The sequence below is a fragment of the Hypanus sabinus genome, chromosome 9 (assembly GCF_030144855.1).
Source record: "Hypanus sabinus isolate sHypSab1 chromosome 9, sHypSab1.hap1, whole genome shotgun sequence".
Classification (NCBI taxonomy): Eukaryota; Metazoa; Chordata; class Chondrichthyes; order Myliobatiformes; family Dasyatidae; genus Hypanus; species Hypanus sabinus.
In genome coordinates, this window is record NC_082714.1 from 89,153,325 (window position 1) to 89,167,519 (window position 14,195).

General features: G+C 56.0%; 1 protein-coding gene across 3 annotated transcripts in view; it reads left to right on the forward strand.

Annotated features, from left to right (window-relative positions):
• Positions 1–14,195, forward strand: part of polr3c (polymerase (RNA) III (DNA directed) polypeptide C) — a 182,270-nt gene that overhangs the window by 14,199 nt on the left and 153,876 nt on the right. The window lies entirely within an intron of this gene.

Consider the following 14,195-nt stretch of genomic DNA (forward strand, 5'->3'; position numbering starts at 1 on the left):
GAGCAGAGCAGTGGGCTGAGTGTGCATCGTTCAGGAGTGTAGAGAGAGCTCAGCAGTGGGCTGAGTATGCATCGTTCAGGAGTGTAGAGAGAGCAGAGCAGCGGGCTGAGTGTGCATCGTTCAGGAGTGTAGGGAGAGCAGAGCAGTGGGCTGAGTGTGCATCGTTCAGGAGTGTAGAGAGAGCAAAGCAGTGGGCTGAGTGTGCATCGTTCAGGAGTGTAGAGAGAGCAGAGCAGTGGGCTGAGTGTGCATCGTCCAGCAGTGTAGAGAGAGCAGAGCAGCGGGCTGAGTGTGCATCGTTCAGGAGTGTAGACAGAGCAGAGCAGTGGGCTGAGTGTGCATCGTTCAGGAGTGCAATGAGAGCAGAGAAGTGGGCTGAGTGTGCATCGTTCAGGAGTGTAGAGAGAGCAGAGCAGCGGGCTGAGTGTGCATCGTTCAGGAGTGTAGTGAGAGCCAAGCACTGGGCTGAGTGTGCATCGTTCAGGAGTGTAGGGAGAGCAGAGCTGTGGGCTGAGTGTGCGTCATTCAGGAGTGTAGAGAGAGCAGAGCAGCGGGCTGAGTGTGCATCGTTCAGGAGTGTAGAGAGAGCAGAGCAGTGGGCTGAGTGTGCATCGTTCAGGAGTGTAGAGAGAGCAGAGCAGAGGGCTGAGTGTGCATCGTTCAGGAGTGTAGAGAGAGCAGAGCAGTGGGCTGAGTGTGCATCGTTCAGGAGTGTAGACAGAGCAGAGCAGTGGGATGAGTGTGCATCGTTCAGGAGTGTAGAGAGAGCAGAGCAGTGGGCTGAGTGTGCATCGTTCAGGAGTGTAGAGAGAGCAAAGCAGTGGGCTGAGTGTGCATTGTTCAGGAGTGTAGAGAGAGCAGAGCAGTGGGATGAGTGTGCATCGTCCAGCAGTGTAGAGAGAGCAGAGCAGCGGGCTGAGTGTGCATCGTTCAGGAGTGTAGACAGAGCAGAGCAGTGGGCTGAGTGTGCATCGTTCAGGAGTGCAATGAGAGCAGAGAAGTGGGCTGAGTGTGCATCGTTCAGGAGTGTAGAGAGAGCAGAGCAGCGGGCTGAGTGTGCATCGTTCAGGAGTGTAGTGAGAGCCAAGCACTGGGCTGAGTGTGCATCGTTCAGGAGTGTAGGGAGAGCAGAGCAGTGGGCTGAGTGTGCGTCATTCAGGAGTGTAGAGAGAGCAGAGCAGCGGGCTGAGTGTGCATCGTTCAGGAGTGTAGGGAGAGCAGAGTAGTGGGCTGGTCGTGCATCGTTCAGGAGTGTAGAGAGAGCAGAGCAGTGGGATGAGTGTGCATCGTTCGAAAGTGTCGAGAGAGCAGAGCAGTGGGCTAAGTGTGCATCGTTCAGGAGTGTACAGAGAGCAGAGCAGTGGACTGAGTGTGCATCGTTCACGAGTGTAGAGAGATCAGAGCAGTGGGCTGAGTGTGCATCGTTCAGGAGTGTAGTGAGAGCAGAGCAGTGGGCTGAGTGTGCATCGTTCAGGAGTTTAGATAGAGCAGAGCAGTGGGCTGAGTGTGCATCGTTCAGGAGTGTAGAGAGAGCAGAGCAGTGGGCTGAGTGTGCATCGTTCAGGAGTGTAGACAGAGCAGAGCAGTGGGCTGAGTGTGCATCGTTCAGGACTGTAGAGAGAGCAGAGCAGTGGGCTGAGTGTGCATTGTTCAGGAGTGTAGAGAGAGCAAAGCAGTGGGCTGAGTGTGCATCGTTCAGGAGTGTAGACAGAGCAGAGCAGTGGGCTGAGTGTGCATCGTTCAGGAGTGCAATGAGAGCAGAGAAGTGGGCTGAGTGTGCATCGTTCAGGAGTGTAGAGAGAGCAGAGCAGCGGGCTGAGTGTGCATCGTTCAGGAGTGTAGTGAGAGCCAAGCACTGGGCTGAGTGTGCATCGTTCAGGAGTGTAGGGAGAGCAGAGCAGTGGGCTGAGTGTGCATCGTTCAGAAGTGTAGAGAGAGCAGACCAGCGGGCTGAGTGTTCATCGTTCAGGAGTGTAGACAGAGCAGAGCAGTGGGCTGAGTGTGCATCGTTCAGGAGTGCAATGAGAGCAGAGAAGTGGGCTGAGTGTGCATCGTTCAGGAGTGTAGAGAGAGCAGAGCAGCGGGCTGAGTGTGCATCGTTCAGGAGTGTAGAGAGAGCAGAGCAGCGGGCTGAGTGTGCATCGTTCAGGAGTGTAGTGAGAGCCAAGCAGTGGGCTGAGTGTGCATCGTTCAGGAGTGTAGAGAGAGCAGAGCAGTGGGCTGAGTGTGCATCGTTCAGGAGTGTAGAGAGAGCTCAGCAGTGGGCTGAGTATGCATCGTTCAGGAGTGTAGAGAGAGCAGAGCAGCGGGCTGAGTGTGCATCGTTCAGGAGTGTAGGGAGAGCAGAGCAGTGGGCTGAGTGTGCATCGTTCAGGAGTGTAGAGAGAGCAGAGCAGTGGGCTGAGTGTGCGTCGTTCAGGAGTGCAGAGAGAGCAGAGCAGTGGGCTGAGTGTGCATCGTTCAGGAGTGTACGGAGAGCAGAGCAGAGGGCTGAGTGTGCATCGTTCCGGAGTGTAGAGAGAGCAGAGCAGTGGGCTGAGTGTGCATCGTTCAGGAGTGCAGAGAGAGCAGAGTAGTGGGCTGGGTGTTCATCGTTCAGGAGTGCAGAGAGAGCAGAGCAGCGGGCTGAGTGTGCAATGTTCAGGAGTGTCGAGAGAGCAGAGCAGTGGGCTGAGTGTGCATCGTTCAGGAGTGTAGTGGGAGCAGAGCAGTGGGCTGAGTGTGCGTCGTTCAGGAGTGCAGAGAGAGCAGAGCAGTGGGCTGAGTGTGCATCGTTCAGGAGTGTAGAGAGAGCAGAGCAGTGGGCTGAGTGTTCATCGTTCAGAAGTGTAGGGAGCGCAGAGCAGTGGGCTGAGTGTGCATCGTTCAGGAGTGTAGGGACAGCAGAGCAGTGGGCTGAGTGTGCATCGTTCAGGAGTGTAGAGAGAGCAGAGCAGTGGGCTGAGTGTGCATCGTTCAGGAGTGTAGAGAGAGCAGAGCAGTGGGATGAGTGTGCATCGTTCAGGAGTGTAGAGAGAGCAGAGCAGTGGGCTGAGTGTGCATCGTTCAGGAGTGTAGACAGAGCAGAGCAGTGGGATGAGTGTGCATCGTTCAGGAGTGTAGAGAGAGCAGAGCAGTGGGCTGAGTGTGCATCGTTCAGGAGTGTAGAGAGAGCACAGCAGTGGGCTGAGTGTGCATCGTTCAGGAGTGTAGACAGAACAGAGCAGTGGGCTGAGTGTGCATCGTTCAGGAGTGTAGAGAGAGCAGAGCAGTGGGCTGAGTGTGCATCGTCCAGCAGTGTAGAGAGAGCAGAGCAGTGGGCTGAGTGTGCATCGTTCAGGAGTGCAGAGAGAGCAGAGCAGTGGGCTGAGTGTGCATCGTTCAGGAGTGTAGAGAGAGCTCAGCAGTGGGCTGAGTGTGCATCGTTCAGGAGTGCAGAGAGAGCAGAGCAGTGGGCTGAGTGTGCATCGTTCAGGAGTGTAGAGAGAGCTCAGCAGTGGGCTGAGTGTGCATCGTTCAGGAGTGTAGAGAGAGCAGAGCAGCGGGCTGAGTGTGCATCGTTCAGGAGTGTAGAGAGAGCAGAGCAGTGGGCTGAGTGTGCATCGTTCAGGAGTGTAGACAGAGCAGAGCAGTGGGATGAGTGTGCATCGTTCAGGAGTGTAGAGAGAGCAGAGCAGTGGGCTGAGTGTGCATCGTTCAGGAGTGTAGAGAGAGCAAAGCAGTGGGCTGAGTGTGCATCGTTCAGGAGTGTAGACAGAACAGAGCAGTGGGCTGAGTGTGCATCGTTCAGGAGTGTAGACAGAGCAGAGCAGTGGGCTGAGTGTGCATCGTTCAGGAGTGTAGAGAGAGCAGAGCAGTGGGCTGAGTGTGCATCGTCCAGCAGTGTAGAGAGAGCAGAGCAGTGGGCTGAGTGTGCATCGTTCAGGAGTGCAGAGAGAGCAGAGCAGTGGGCTGAGTGTGCATCATTCAGGAGTGTAGAGAGAGCTCAGCAGTGGGCTGAGTGTGCATCGTTCAGGAGTGCAGAGAGAGCAGAGCAGTGGGCTGAGTGTGCATCGTTCAGGAGTGTAGAGAGAGCTCAGCAGTGGGCTGAGTGTGCATCGTTCAGGAGTGTAGAGAGAGCAGAGCAGCGGGCTGAGTGTGCATCGTTCAGGAGTGTAGGGAGAGCAGAGCAGTGGGCTGAGTGTGCATCGTTCAGGAGTGTAGAGAGAGCAGAGCAGTGGGCTGAGTGTGCGTCGTTCAGGAGTGCAGAGAGAGCAGAGCAGTGGGCTGAGTGTGCATCGTTCAGGAGTGTACGGAGAGCAGAGCAGAGGGCTGAGTGTGCATCGTTCCGGAGTGTAGAGAGAGCAGAGCAGTGGGCTGAGTGTGCATCGTTCAGGAGTGCAGAGAGAGCAGAGTAGTGGGCTGGGTGTTCATCGTTCAGGAGTGCAGAGAGAGCAGAGCAGCGGGCTGAGTGTGCAATGTTCAGGAGTGTCGAGAGAGCAGAGCAGTGGGCTGAGTGTGCATCGTTCAGGAGTGTATTGGGAGCAGAGCAGTGGGCTGAGTGTGTATCGATCAGGAGTGTAGATAGAGCAGAGCAGTGGGCTGAGTGTGCGTCGTTCAGGAGTGTAGAGAGAGCAGAGCAGTGGGCTGAGTGTGCATCGTTCAGGAGTGTAGAGAGAGCAGAGCAGTGGGCTGAGTGTTCATCGTTCAGAAGTGTAGGGAGCGCAGAGCAGTGGGCTGAGTGTGCATCGTTCAGGAGTGTAGGGACAGCAGAGCAGTGGGCTGAGTGTGCATCGTTCAGGAGTGTAGAGAGAGCAGAGCAGTGGGCTGAGTGTGCATCGTTCAGGAGTGTAGAGAGAGCAGAGCAGAGGGCTGAGTGTGCATCGTTCAGGAGTGTAGAGAGAGCAGAGCAGTGGGCTGAGTGTGCATTGTTCAGGAGTGTAGACAGAGCAGAGCAGTGGGCTGAGTGTGCATCGTTCAGGACTGTAGAGAGAGCAGAGCAGTGGGCTGAGTGTGCATTGTTCAGGAGTGTAGAGAGAGCAAAGCAGTGGGCTGAGTGTGCATCGTTCAGGAGTGTAGACAGAGCAGAGCAGTGGGCTGAGTGTGCATCGTTCAGGAGTGCAATGAGAGCAGAGAAGTGGGCTGAGTGTGCATCGTTCAGGAGTGTAGAGAGAGCAGAGCAGCGGGCTGAGTGTGCATCGTTCAGGAGTGTAGTGAGAGCCAAGCACTGGGCTGAGTGTGCATCGTTCAGGAGTGTAGGGAGAGCAGAGCAGTGGGCTGAGTGTGCATCGTTCAGAAGTGTAGAGAGAGCAGACCAGCGGGCTGAGTGTTCATCGTTCAGGAGTGTAGACAGAGCAGAGCAGTGGGCTGAGTGTGCATCGTTCAGGAGTGCAATGAGAGCAGAGAAGTGGGCTGAGTGTGCATCGTTCAGGAGTGTAGAGAGAGCAGAGCAGCGGGCTGAGTGTGCATCGTTCAGGAGTGTAGAGAGAGCAGAGCAGCGGGCTGAGTGTGCATCGTTCAGGAGTGTAGTGAGAGCCAAGCAGTGGGCTGAGTGTGCATCGTTCAGGAGTGTAGAGAGAGCAGAGCAGTGGGCTGAGTGTGCATCGTTCAGGAGTGTAGAGAGAGCTCAGCAGTGGGCTGAGTATGCATCGTTCAGGAGTGTAGAGAGAGCAGAGCAGCGGGCTGAGTGTGCATCGTTCAGGAGTGTAGGGAGAGCAGAGCAGTGGGCTGAGTGTGCATCGTTCAGGAGTGTAGAGAGAGCAGAGCAGTGGGCTGAGTGTGCGTCGTTCAGGAGTGCAGAGAGAGCAGAGCAGTGGGCTGAGTGTGCATCGTTCAGGAGTGTACGGAGAGCAGAGCAGAGGGCTGAGTGTGCATCGTTCCGGAGTGTAGAGAGAGCAGAGCAGTGGGCTGAGTGTGCATCGTTCAGGAGTGCAGAGAGAGCAGAGTAGTGGGCTGGGTGTTCATCGTTCAGGAGTGCAGAGAGAGCAGAGCAGCGGGCTGAGTGTGCAATGTTCAGGAGTGTCGAGAGAGCAGAGCAGTGGGCTGAGTGTGCATCGTTCAGGAGTGTAGTGGGAGCAGAGCAGTGGGCTGAGTGTGTATCGATCAGGAGTGTAGATAGAGCAGAGCAGTGGGCTGAGTGTGCGTCGTTCAGGAGTGTAGAGAGAGCAGAGCAGTGGGCTGAGTGTGCATCGTTCAGGAGTGTAGAGAGAGCAGAGCAGTGGGCTGAGTGTTCATCGTTCAGAAGTGTAGGGAGCGCAGAGCAGTGGGCTGAGTGTGCATCGTTCAGGAGTGTAGGGACAGCAGAGCAGTGGGCTGAGTGTGCATCGTTCAGGAGTGTAGAGAGAGCAGAGCAGTGGGCTGAGTGTGCATCGTTCAGGAGTGTAGAGAGAGCAGAGCAGTGGGATGAGTGTGCATCGTTCAGGAGTGTAGAGAGAGCAGAGCAGTGGGCTGAGTGTGCATCGTTCAGGAGTGTAGACAGAGCAGAGCAGTGGGATGAGTGTGCATCGTTCAGGAGTGTAGAGAGAGCAGAGCAGTGGGCTGAGTGTGCATCGTTCAGGAGTGTAGAGAGAGCACAGCAGTGGGCTGAGTGTGTATCGTTCAGGAGTGTAGACAGAACAGAGCAGTGGGCTGAGTGTGCATCGTTCAGGAGTGTAGAGAGAGCAGAGCAGTGGGCTGAGTGTGCATCGTCCAGCAGTGTAGAGAGAGCAGAGCAGTGGGCTGAGTGTGCATCGTTCAGGAGTGCAGAGAGAGCAGAGCAGTGGGCTGAGTGTGCATCGTTCAGGAGTGTAGAGAGAGCTCAGCAGTGGGCTGAGTGTGCATCGTTCAGGAGTGCAGAGAGAGCAGAGCAGTGGGCTGAGTGTGCATCGTTCAGGAGTGTAGAGAGAGCTCAGCAGTGGGCTGAGTGTGCATCGTTCAGGAGTGTAGAGAGAGCAGAGCAGCGGGCTGAGTGTGCATCGTTCAGGAGTGTAGAGAGAGCAGAGCAGTGGGCTGAGTGTGCATCGTTCAGGAGTGTAGACAGAGCAGAGCAGTGGGATGAGTGTGCATCGTTCAGGAGTGTAGAGAGAGCAGAGCAGTGGGCTGAGTGTGCATCGTTCAGGAGTGTAGAGAGAGCAAAGCAGTGGGCTGAGTGTGCATCGTTCAGGAGTGTAGACAGAACAGAGCAGTGGGCTGAGTGTGCATCGTTCAGGAGTGTAGACAGAGCAGAGCAGTGGGCTGAGTGTGCATCGTTCAGGAGTGTAGAGAGAGCAGAGCAGTGGGCTGAGTGTGCATCGTCCAGCAGTGTAGAGAGAGCAGAGCAGTGGGCTGAGTGTGCATCGTTCAGGAGTGCAGAGAGAGCAGAGCAGTGGGCTGAGTGTGCATCGTTCAGGAGTGTAGAGAGAGCTCAGCAGTGGGCTGAGTGTGCATCGTTCAGGAGTGTAGAGAGAGCAGAGCAGCGGGCTGAGTGTGCATCGTTCAGGAGTGTAGGGAGAGCAGAGCAGTGGGCTGAGTGTGCATCGTTCAGGAGTGTAGAGAGAGCAGAGCAGTGGGCTGAGTGTGCGTCGTTCAGGAGTGCAGAGAGAGCAGAGCAGTGGGCTGAGTGTGCATCGTTCAGGAGTGTACGGAGAGCAGAGCAGAGGGCTGAGTGTGCATCGTTCCGGAGTGTAGAGAGAGCAGAGCAGTGGGCTGAGTGTGCATCGTTCAGGAGTGCAGAGAGAGCAGAGTAGTGGGCTGGGTGTTCATCGTTCAGGAGTGCAGAGAGAGCAGAGCAGCGGGCTGAGTGTGCAATGTTCAGGAGTGTCGAGAGAGCAGAGCAGTGGGCTGAGTGTGCATCGTTCAGGAGTGTATTGGGAGCAGAGCAGTGGGCTGAGTGTGTATCGATCAGGAGTGTAGATAGAGCAGAGCAGTGGGCTGAGTGTGCGTCGTTCAGGAGTGTAGAGAGAGCAGAGCAGTGGGCTGAGTGTGCATCGTTCAGGAGTGTAGAGAGAGCAGAGCAGTGGGCTGAGTGTTCATCGTTCAGAAGTGTAGGGAGCGCAGAGCAGTGGGCTGAGTGTGCATCGTTCAGGAGTGTAGGGACAGCAGAGCAGTGGGCTGAGTGTGCATCGTTCAGGAGTGTAGAGAGAGCAGAGCAGTGGGCTGAGTGTGCATCGTTCAGGAGTGTAGAGAGAGCAGAGCAGAGGGCTGAGTGTGCATCGTTCAGGAGTGTAGAGAGAGCAGAGCAGTGGGCTGAGTGTGCATCGTTCAGGAGTGTAGACAGAGCAGAGCAGTGGGATGAGTGTGCATCGTTCAGGAGTGTAGAGAGAGCAGAGCAGTGCGCTGAGTGTGCATCGTTCAGGAGTGTAGACAGAGCAGAGCAGTGGGCTGAGTGTGCATCGTTCAGGAGTGTAGAGAGAGCAGAGCAGTGGGCTGAGTGTGCATCGTCCAGCAGTGTAGAGAGAGCAGAGCAGTGGGCTGAGTGTGCATCGTTCAGGAGTGCAGAGAGAGCAGAGCAGTGGGCTGAGTGTGCATCGTTCAGGAGTGTAGAGAGAGCTCAGCAGTGGGCTGAGTGTGCGTCGTTCAGGAGTGTAGAGAGAGCAGAGCAGTGGGCTGAGTGTGCATCGTTAAGGAGTGTAGAGAGAGCAGAGTAGCGGGCTGAGTGTGCATCGTTCAGGAGTGTAGGGAGAGCAGAGCTGTGGGCTGAGTGTGCATCGTTCAGGAGTGCAGAGAGAGCAGAGCAGTGGGCTGAGTGTGCATCGTTCAGGAGTGTACGGAGAGCAGAGCAGAGGGCTGAGTGTGCATCGTTCCGGAGTGTAGAGAGAGCAGAGCAGTGGGCTGAGTGTGCATCGTTCAGGAGTGCAGAGAGAGCAGAGTAGTGGGCTGGGGGTTCATCGTTCAGGAGTGCAGAGAGAGCAGAGCAGCGGGCTGAGTGTGCAATGTTCAGGAGTGTCGAGAGAGCAGAGCAGTGGGCTGAGTGTGCATCGTTCAGGAGTGTAGTGGGAGCAGAGCAGTGGGCTGAGTGTGTATCGATCAGGAGTGTAGAGAGAGCGGAGCAGTGGGCTGAGTGTGCGTCGTTCAGGAGTGTAGAGAGAGCAGAGCAGTGGGCTGAGTGTGCATCGTTCAGGAGTGTAGAGAGAGCAGAACAGTGGGCTGAGTGTTCATCGTTCAGGAGTGTAGGGAGCGCAGAGCAGTGGGCTGAGTGTGCATCGTTCAGGAGTGTAGAGAGAGCAGAGCAGTGGGCTGAGTGTGCATCGTTCAGGAGTGTAGAGAGAGTAGAGCAGAGGGCTGAGTGTGCATCGTTCAGGAGTGTAGAGAGAGCAGAGCAGTGGGCTGAGTGTGCATCGTTCAGGAGTGTAGACAGAGCAGAGCAGTGGGATGAGTGTGCATCGTTCAGGAGTGTAGAGAGAGCAGACCAGTGGGCTGAGTGTGCATCGTTCAGGAGTGTAGAGAGAGCAAAGCAGTGGGATGAGTGTGCATCGTTCAGGAGTGTAGAGAGAGCAGAGCAGTGGGCTGAGTGTGCATCGTCCAGCAGTGTAGAGAGAGCAGAGCAGCGGGCTGAGTGTGCATCGTTCAGGAGTGTAGACAGAGCAGAGCAGTGGGCTGAGTGTGCATCGTTCAGGAGTGCAATGAGAGCAGAGAAGTGGGCTGAGTGTGCATCGTTCAGGAGTGTAGAGAGAGCAGAGCAGCGGGCTGAGTGTGCATCGTTCAGGAGTGTAGTGAGAGCCAAGCACTGGGCTGAGTGTGCATCGTTCAGGAGTGTAGGGAGAGCAGAGCAGTGGGCTGAGTGTGCGTCATTCAGGAGTGTAGAGAGAGCAGAGCAGCGGGCTGAGTGTGCATTGTTCAGGAGTGTAGAGAGAGCAGAGCAGTGGGCTGAGTGTGCATCGTTCAGGAGTGTAGAGAGAGCAGAGCAGAGGGCTGAGTGTGCATCGTTCAGAAGTGTAGAGAGCAGAGCAGTGGGCTGAGTGTGCATCGTTCAGGAGTGTAGACAGAGCAGAGCAGTGGGATGAGTGTGCATCGTTCAGGAGTGTAGAGAGAGCAGAGCAGTGGGCTGAGTGTGCATCGTTCAGGAGTGTAGAGAGAGCAAAGCAGTGGGCTGAGTGTGCATCGTTCAGGAGTGTAGAGAGAGCAGAGCAGTGGGCTGAGTGTGCATCGTCCAGCAGTGTAGAGAGAGCAGAGCAGCGGGCTGAGTGTGCATCGTTCAGGAGTGTAGACAGAGCAGAGCAGTGGGCTGAGTGTGCATCGTTCAGGAGTGCAATGAGAGCAGAGAAGTGGGCTGAGTGTGCATCGTTCAGGAGTTTAGAGAGAGCAGAGCAGCGGGCTGAGTGTGCATCGTTCAGGAGTGTAGAGAGAGCAGAGCAGTGGGCTGAGTGTGCATCGTTCAGGAGTGTAGAGAGAGCAGAGCAGTGGGCTGAGTGTGCATCGTCCAGCAGTGTAGAGAGAGCAGAGCAGCGGGCTGAGTGTGCATCGTTCAGGAGTGTAGACAGAGCAGAGCAGTGGGCTGAGTGTTCATCGTTCAGGAGTGCAATGAGAGCAGAGAAGTGGGCTGAGTGTGCATCGTTCAGGAGTGTAGAGAGAGCAGAGCAGCGGGCTGAGTGTGCATCGTTTAGGAGTGTAGTGAGAGCCAAGCAGTGGGCTGAGTGTGCATCGTTCACGAGTGTAGAGAGAGCAGAGCAGTGGGCTGAGTGTGCATCGTTCAGGAGTGCAGAGAGAGCAGAGCAGTGGGCTGAGTGTGCATCGTTCAGGAGTGTAGAGAGAGCTCAGCAGTGGGCTGAGTGTGCATCGTTCAGGAGTGTAGAGAGAGCAGAGCAGTGGGCTGAGTGTGCATCGTTCAGGAGTGTAGAGAGAGCAGAGCAGCGGGCTGAGTGTGCATCGTTCAGGAGTGTAGACAGAGCAGAGCAGTGGGCTGAGTGTGCATCGTTCAGGAGTGCAATGAGAGCAGAGAAGTGGGCTGAGTGTGCATCGTTCAGGAGTGTAGAGAGAGCAGAGCAGCGGGCTGAGTGTGCATCGTTCAGGAGTGTAGACAGAGCAGAGCAGTGGGATGAGTGTGCATCGTTCAGGAGTGTAGAGAGAGCAGAGCAGTGCGCTGAGTGTGCATCGTTCAGGAGTGTAGACAGAGCAGAGCAGTGGGCTGAGTGTGCATCGTTCAGGAGTGTAGAGAGAGCAGAGCAGTGGGCTGAGTGTGCATCGTCCAGCAGTGTAGAGAGAGCAGAGCAGTGGGCTGAGTGTGCATCGTTCAGGAGTGCAGAGAGAGCAGAGCAGTGGGCTGAGTGTGCATCGTTCAGGAGTGTAGAGAGAGCTCAGCAGTGGGCTGAGTGTGCGTCGTTCAGGAGTGTAGAGAGAGCAGAGCAGTGGGCTGAGTGTGCATCGTTCAGGAGTGTAGAGAGAGCAGAGCAGCGGGCTGAGTGTGCATCGTTCAGGAGTGTAGGGAGAGCAGAGCTGTGGGCTGAGTGTGCATCGTTCAGGAGTGCAGAGAGAGCAGAGCAGTGGGCTGAGTGTGCATCGTTCAGGAGTGTACGGAGAGCAGAGCAGAGGGCTGAGTGTGCATCGTTCCGGAGTGTAGAGAGAGCAGAGCAGTGGGCTGAGTGTGCATCGTTCAGGAGTGCAGAGAGAGCAGAGTAGTGGGCTGGGGGTTCATCGTTCAGGAGTGCAGAGAGAGCAGAGCAGCGGGCTGAGTGTGCAATGTTCAGGAGTGTCGAGAGAGCAGAGCAGTGGGCTGAGTGTGCATCGTTCAGGAGTGTAGTGGGAGCAGAGCAGTGGGCTGAGTGTGTATCGATCAGGAGTGTAGAGAGAGCAGAGCAGTGGGCTGAGTGTGCGTCGTTCAGGAGTGTAGAGAGAGCAGAGCAGTGGGCTGAGTGTGCATCGTTCAGGAGTGTAGAGAGAGCAGAACAGTGGGCTGAGTGTTCATCGTTCAGGAGTGTAGGGAGCGCAGAGCAGTGGGCTGAGTGTGCATCGTTCAGGAGTGTAGAGAGAGCAGAGCAGTGGGCTGAGTGTGCATCGTTCAGGAGTGTAGAGAGAGCAGAGCAGAGGGCTGAGTGTGCATCGTTCAGGAGTGTAGAGAGAGCAGAGCAGTGGGCTGAGTGTGCATCGTTCAGGAGTGTAGACAGAGCAGAGCAGTGGGCTGAGTGTGCATCGTTCAGGAGTGTAGAGAGAGCAGAGCAGCGGGCTGAGTGTGCATCGTTCAGGAGTGTAGAGAGAGCAGAGCAGAGGGCTGAGTGTGCATCGTTCAGGAGTGTAGAGAGAGCAGAGCAGTGGGCTGAGTGTGCATCGTTCAGGAGTGTAGACAGAGCAGAGCAGTGGGATGAGTGTGCATCGTTCAGGAGTGTAGAGAGAGCAGACCAGTGGGCTGAGTGTGCATCTTTCAGGAGTGTAGAGAGAGCAAAGCAGTGGGATGAGTGTGCATCGTTCAGGAGTGTAGAGAGAGCAGAGCAGTGGGCTGAGTGTGCATCGTCCAGCAGTGTAGAGAGAGCAGAGCAGCGGGCTGAGTGTGCATCGTTCAGGAGTGTAGACAGAGCAGAGCAGTGGGCTGAGTGTGCATCGTTCAGGAGTGCAATGAGAGCAGAGAAGTGGGCTGAGTGTGCATCGTTCAGGAGTGTAGAGAGAGCAGAGCAGCGGGCTGAGTGTGCATCGTTCAGGAGTGTAGAGAGAGCAGAGCAGCGGGCTGAGTGTGCATCGTTCAGGAGTGTAGAGAGAGCAGAGCAGAGGGCTGAGTGTGCATCGTTCAGGAGTGTAGAGAGAGCAGAGCAGTGGGCTGAGTGTGCATCGTTCAGGAGTGTAGACAGAGCAGAGCAGTGGGATGAGTGTGCATCGTTCAGGAGTGTAGAGAGAGCAGACCAGTGGGCTGAGTGTGCATCGTTCAGGAGTGTAGAGAGAGCAAAGCAGTGGGATGAGTGTGCATCGTTCAGGAGTGTAGAGAGAGCAGAGCAGTGGGCTGAGTGTGCATCGTCCAGCAGTGTAGAGAGAGCAGAGCAGCGGGCTGAGTGTGCATCGTTCAGGAGTGTAGACAGAGCAGAGCAGTGGGCTGAGTGTGCATCGTTCAGGAGTGCAATGAGAGCAGAGAAGTGGGCTGAGTGTGCATCGTTCAGGAGTGTAGAGAGAGCAGAGCAGTGGGCTGAGTGTGCATCGTCCAGCAGTGTAGAGAGAGCAGAGCAGTGGGCTGAGTGTGCATCGTTCAGGAGTGCAGAGAGAGCAGAGCAGTGGGCTGAGTGTGCATCGTTCAGGAGTGTAGAGAGAGCTCAGCAGTGGGCTGAGTGTGCATCGTTCAGGAGTGCAGAGAGAGCAGAGCAGTGGGCTGAGTGTGCATCGTTCAGGAGTGTAGAGAGAGCTCAGCAGTGGGCTGAGTGTGCATCGTTCAGGAGTGTAGAGAGAGCAAAGCAGTGGGCTGAGTGTGCATCGTTCAGGAGTGTAGAGAGAGCAGAGCAGCGGGCTGAGTGTGCATCGTTCAGGAGTGTAGGGAGAGCAGAGCAGTGGGCTGAGTGTGTATCGTTCAGGAGTGCAGAGAGAGCAGAGCAGTGGGCTGAGTGTGCATCGTTCAGGAGTGTACGGAGAGCAGAGCAGAGGGCTGAGTGTGCATCGTTCCGGAGTGTAGAGAGAGCAGAGCAGTGGGCTGAGTGTGCATCGTTCAGGAGTGCAGAGAGAGCAGAGCAGTGGGCTGAGTGTGCATCGTTCAGGAGTGCAGAGAGAGCAGAGTAGTGGGCTGGGTGTTCATCGTTCAGGAGTGCAGAGAGAGCAGAGCAGCGGGCTGAGTGTGCAATGTTCAGGAGTGTCGAGAGAGCAGAGCAGTGGGCTGAGTGTGCATCGTTCAGGAGTGTAGTGGGAGCAGAGCAGTGGGCTGAGTGTGTATCGATCAGGAGTGTAGAGAGAGCAGAGCAGTGGGCTGAGTGTGCGTCGTTCAGGAGTGTAGAGAGAGCAGAGCAGTGGGCTGAGTGTGCATCGTTCAGGAGTGTAGAGAGAGCAGAACAGTGGGCTGAGTGTTCATCGTTCAGGAGTGTAGGGAGCGCAGAGCAGTGGGCTGAGTGTGCATCGTTCAGGAGTGTAGAGAGAGCAGAGCAGTGGGCTGAGTGTGCATCGTTCAGGAGTGTAGAGAGAGCAGAGCAGAGGGCTGAGTGTGCATCGTTCAGGAGTGTAGAGAGAGCAGAGCAGTGGGCTGAGTGTGCATCGTTCAGGAGTGTAGACAGAGCAGAGCAGTGGGATGAGTGTGCATCGTTCAGGAGTGTAGAGAGAGCAGACCAGTGGGCTGAGTGTGCATCGTTCAGGAGTGTAGAGAGAGCAAAGCAGTGGGCTGAGTG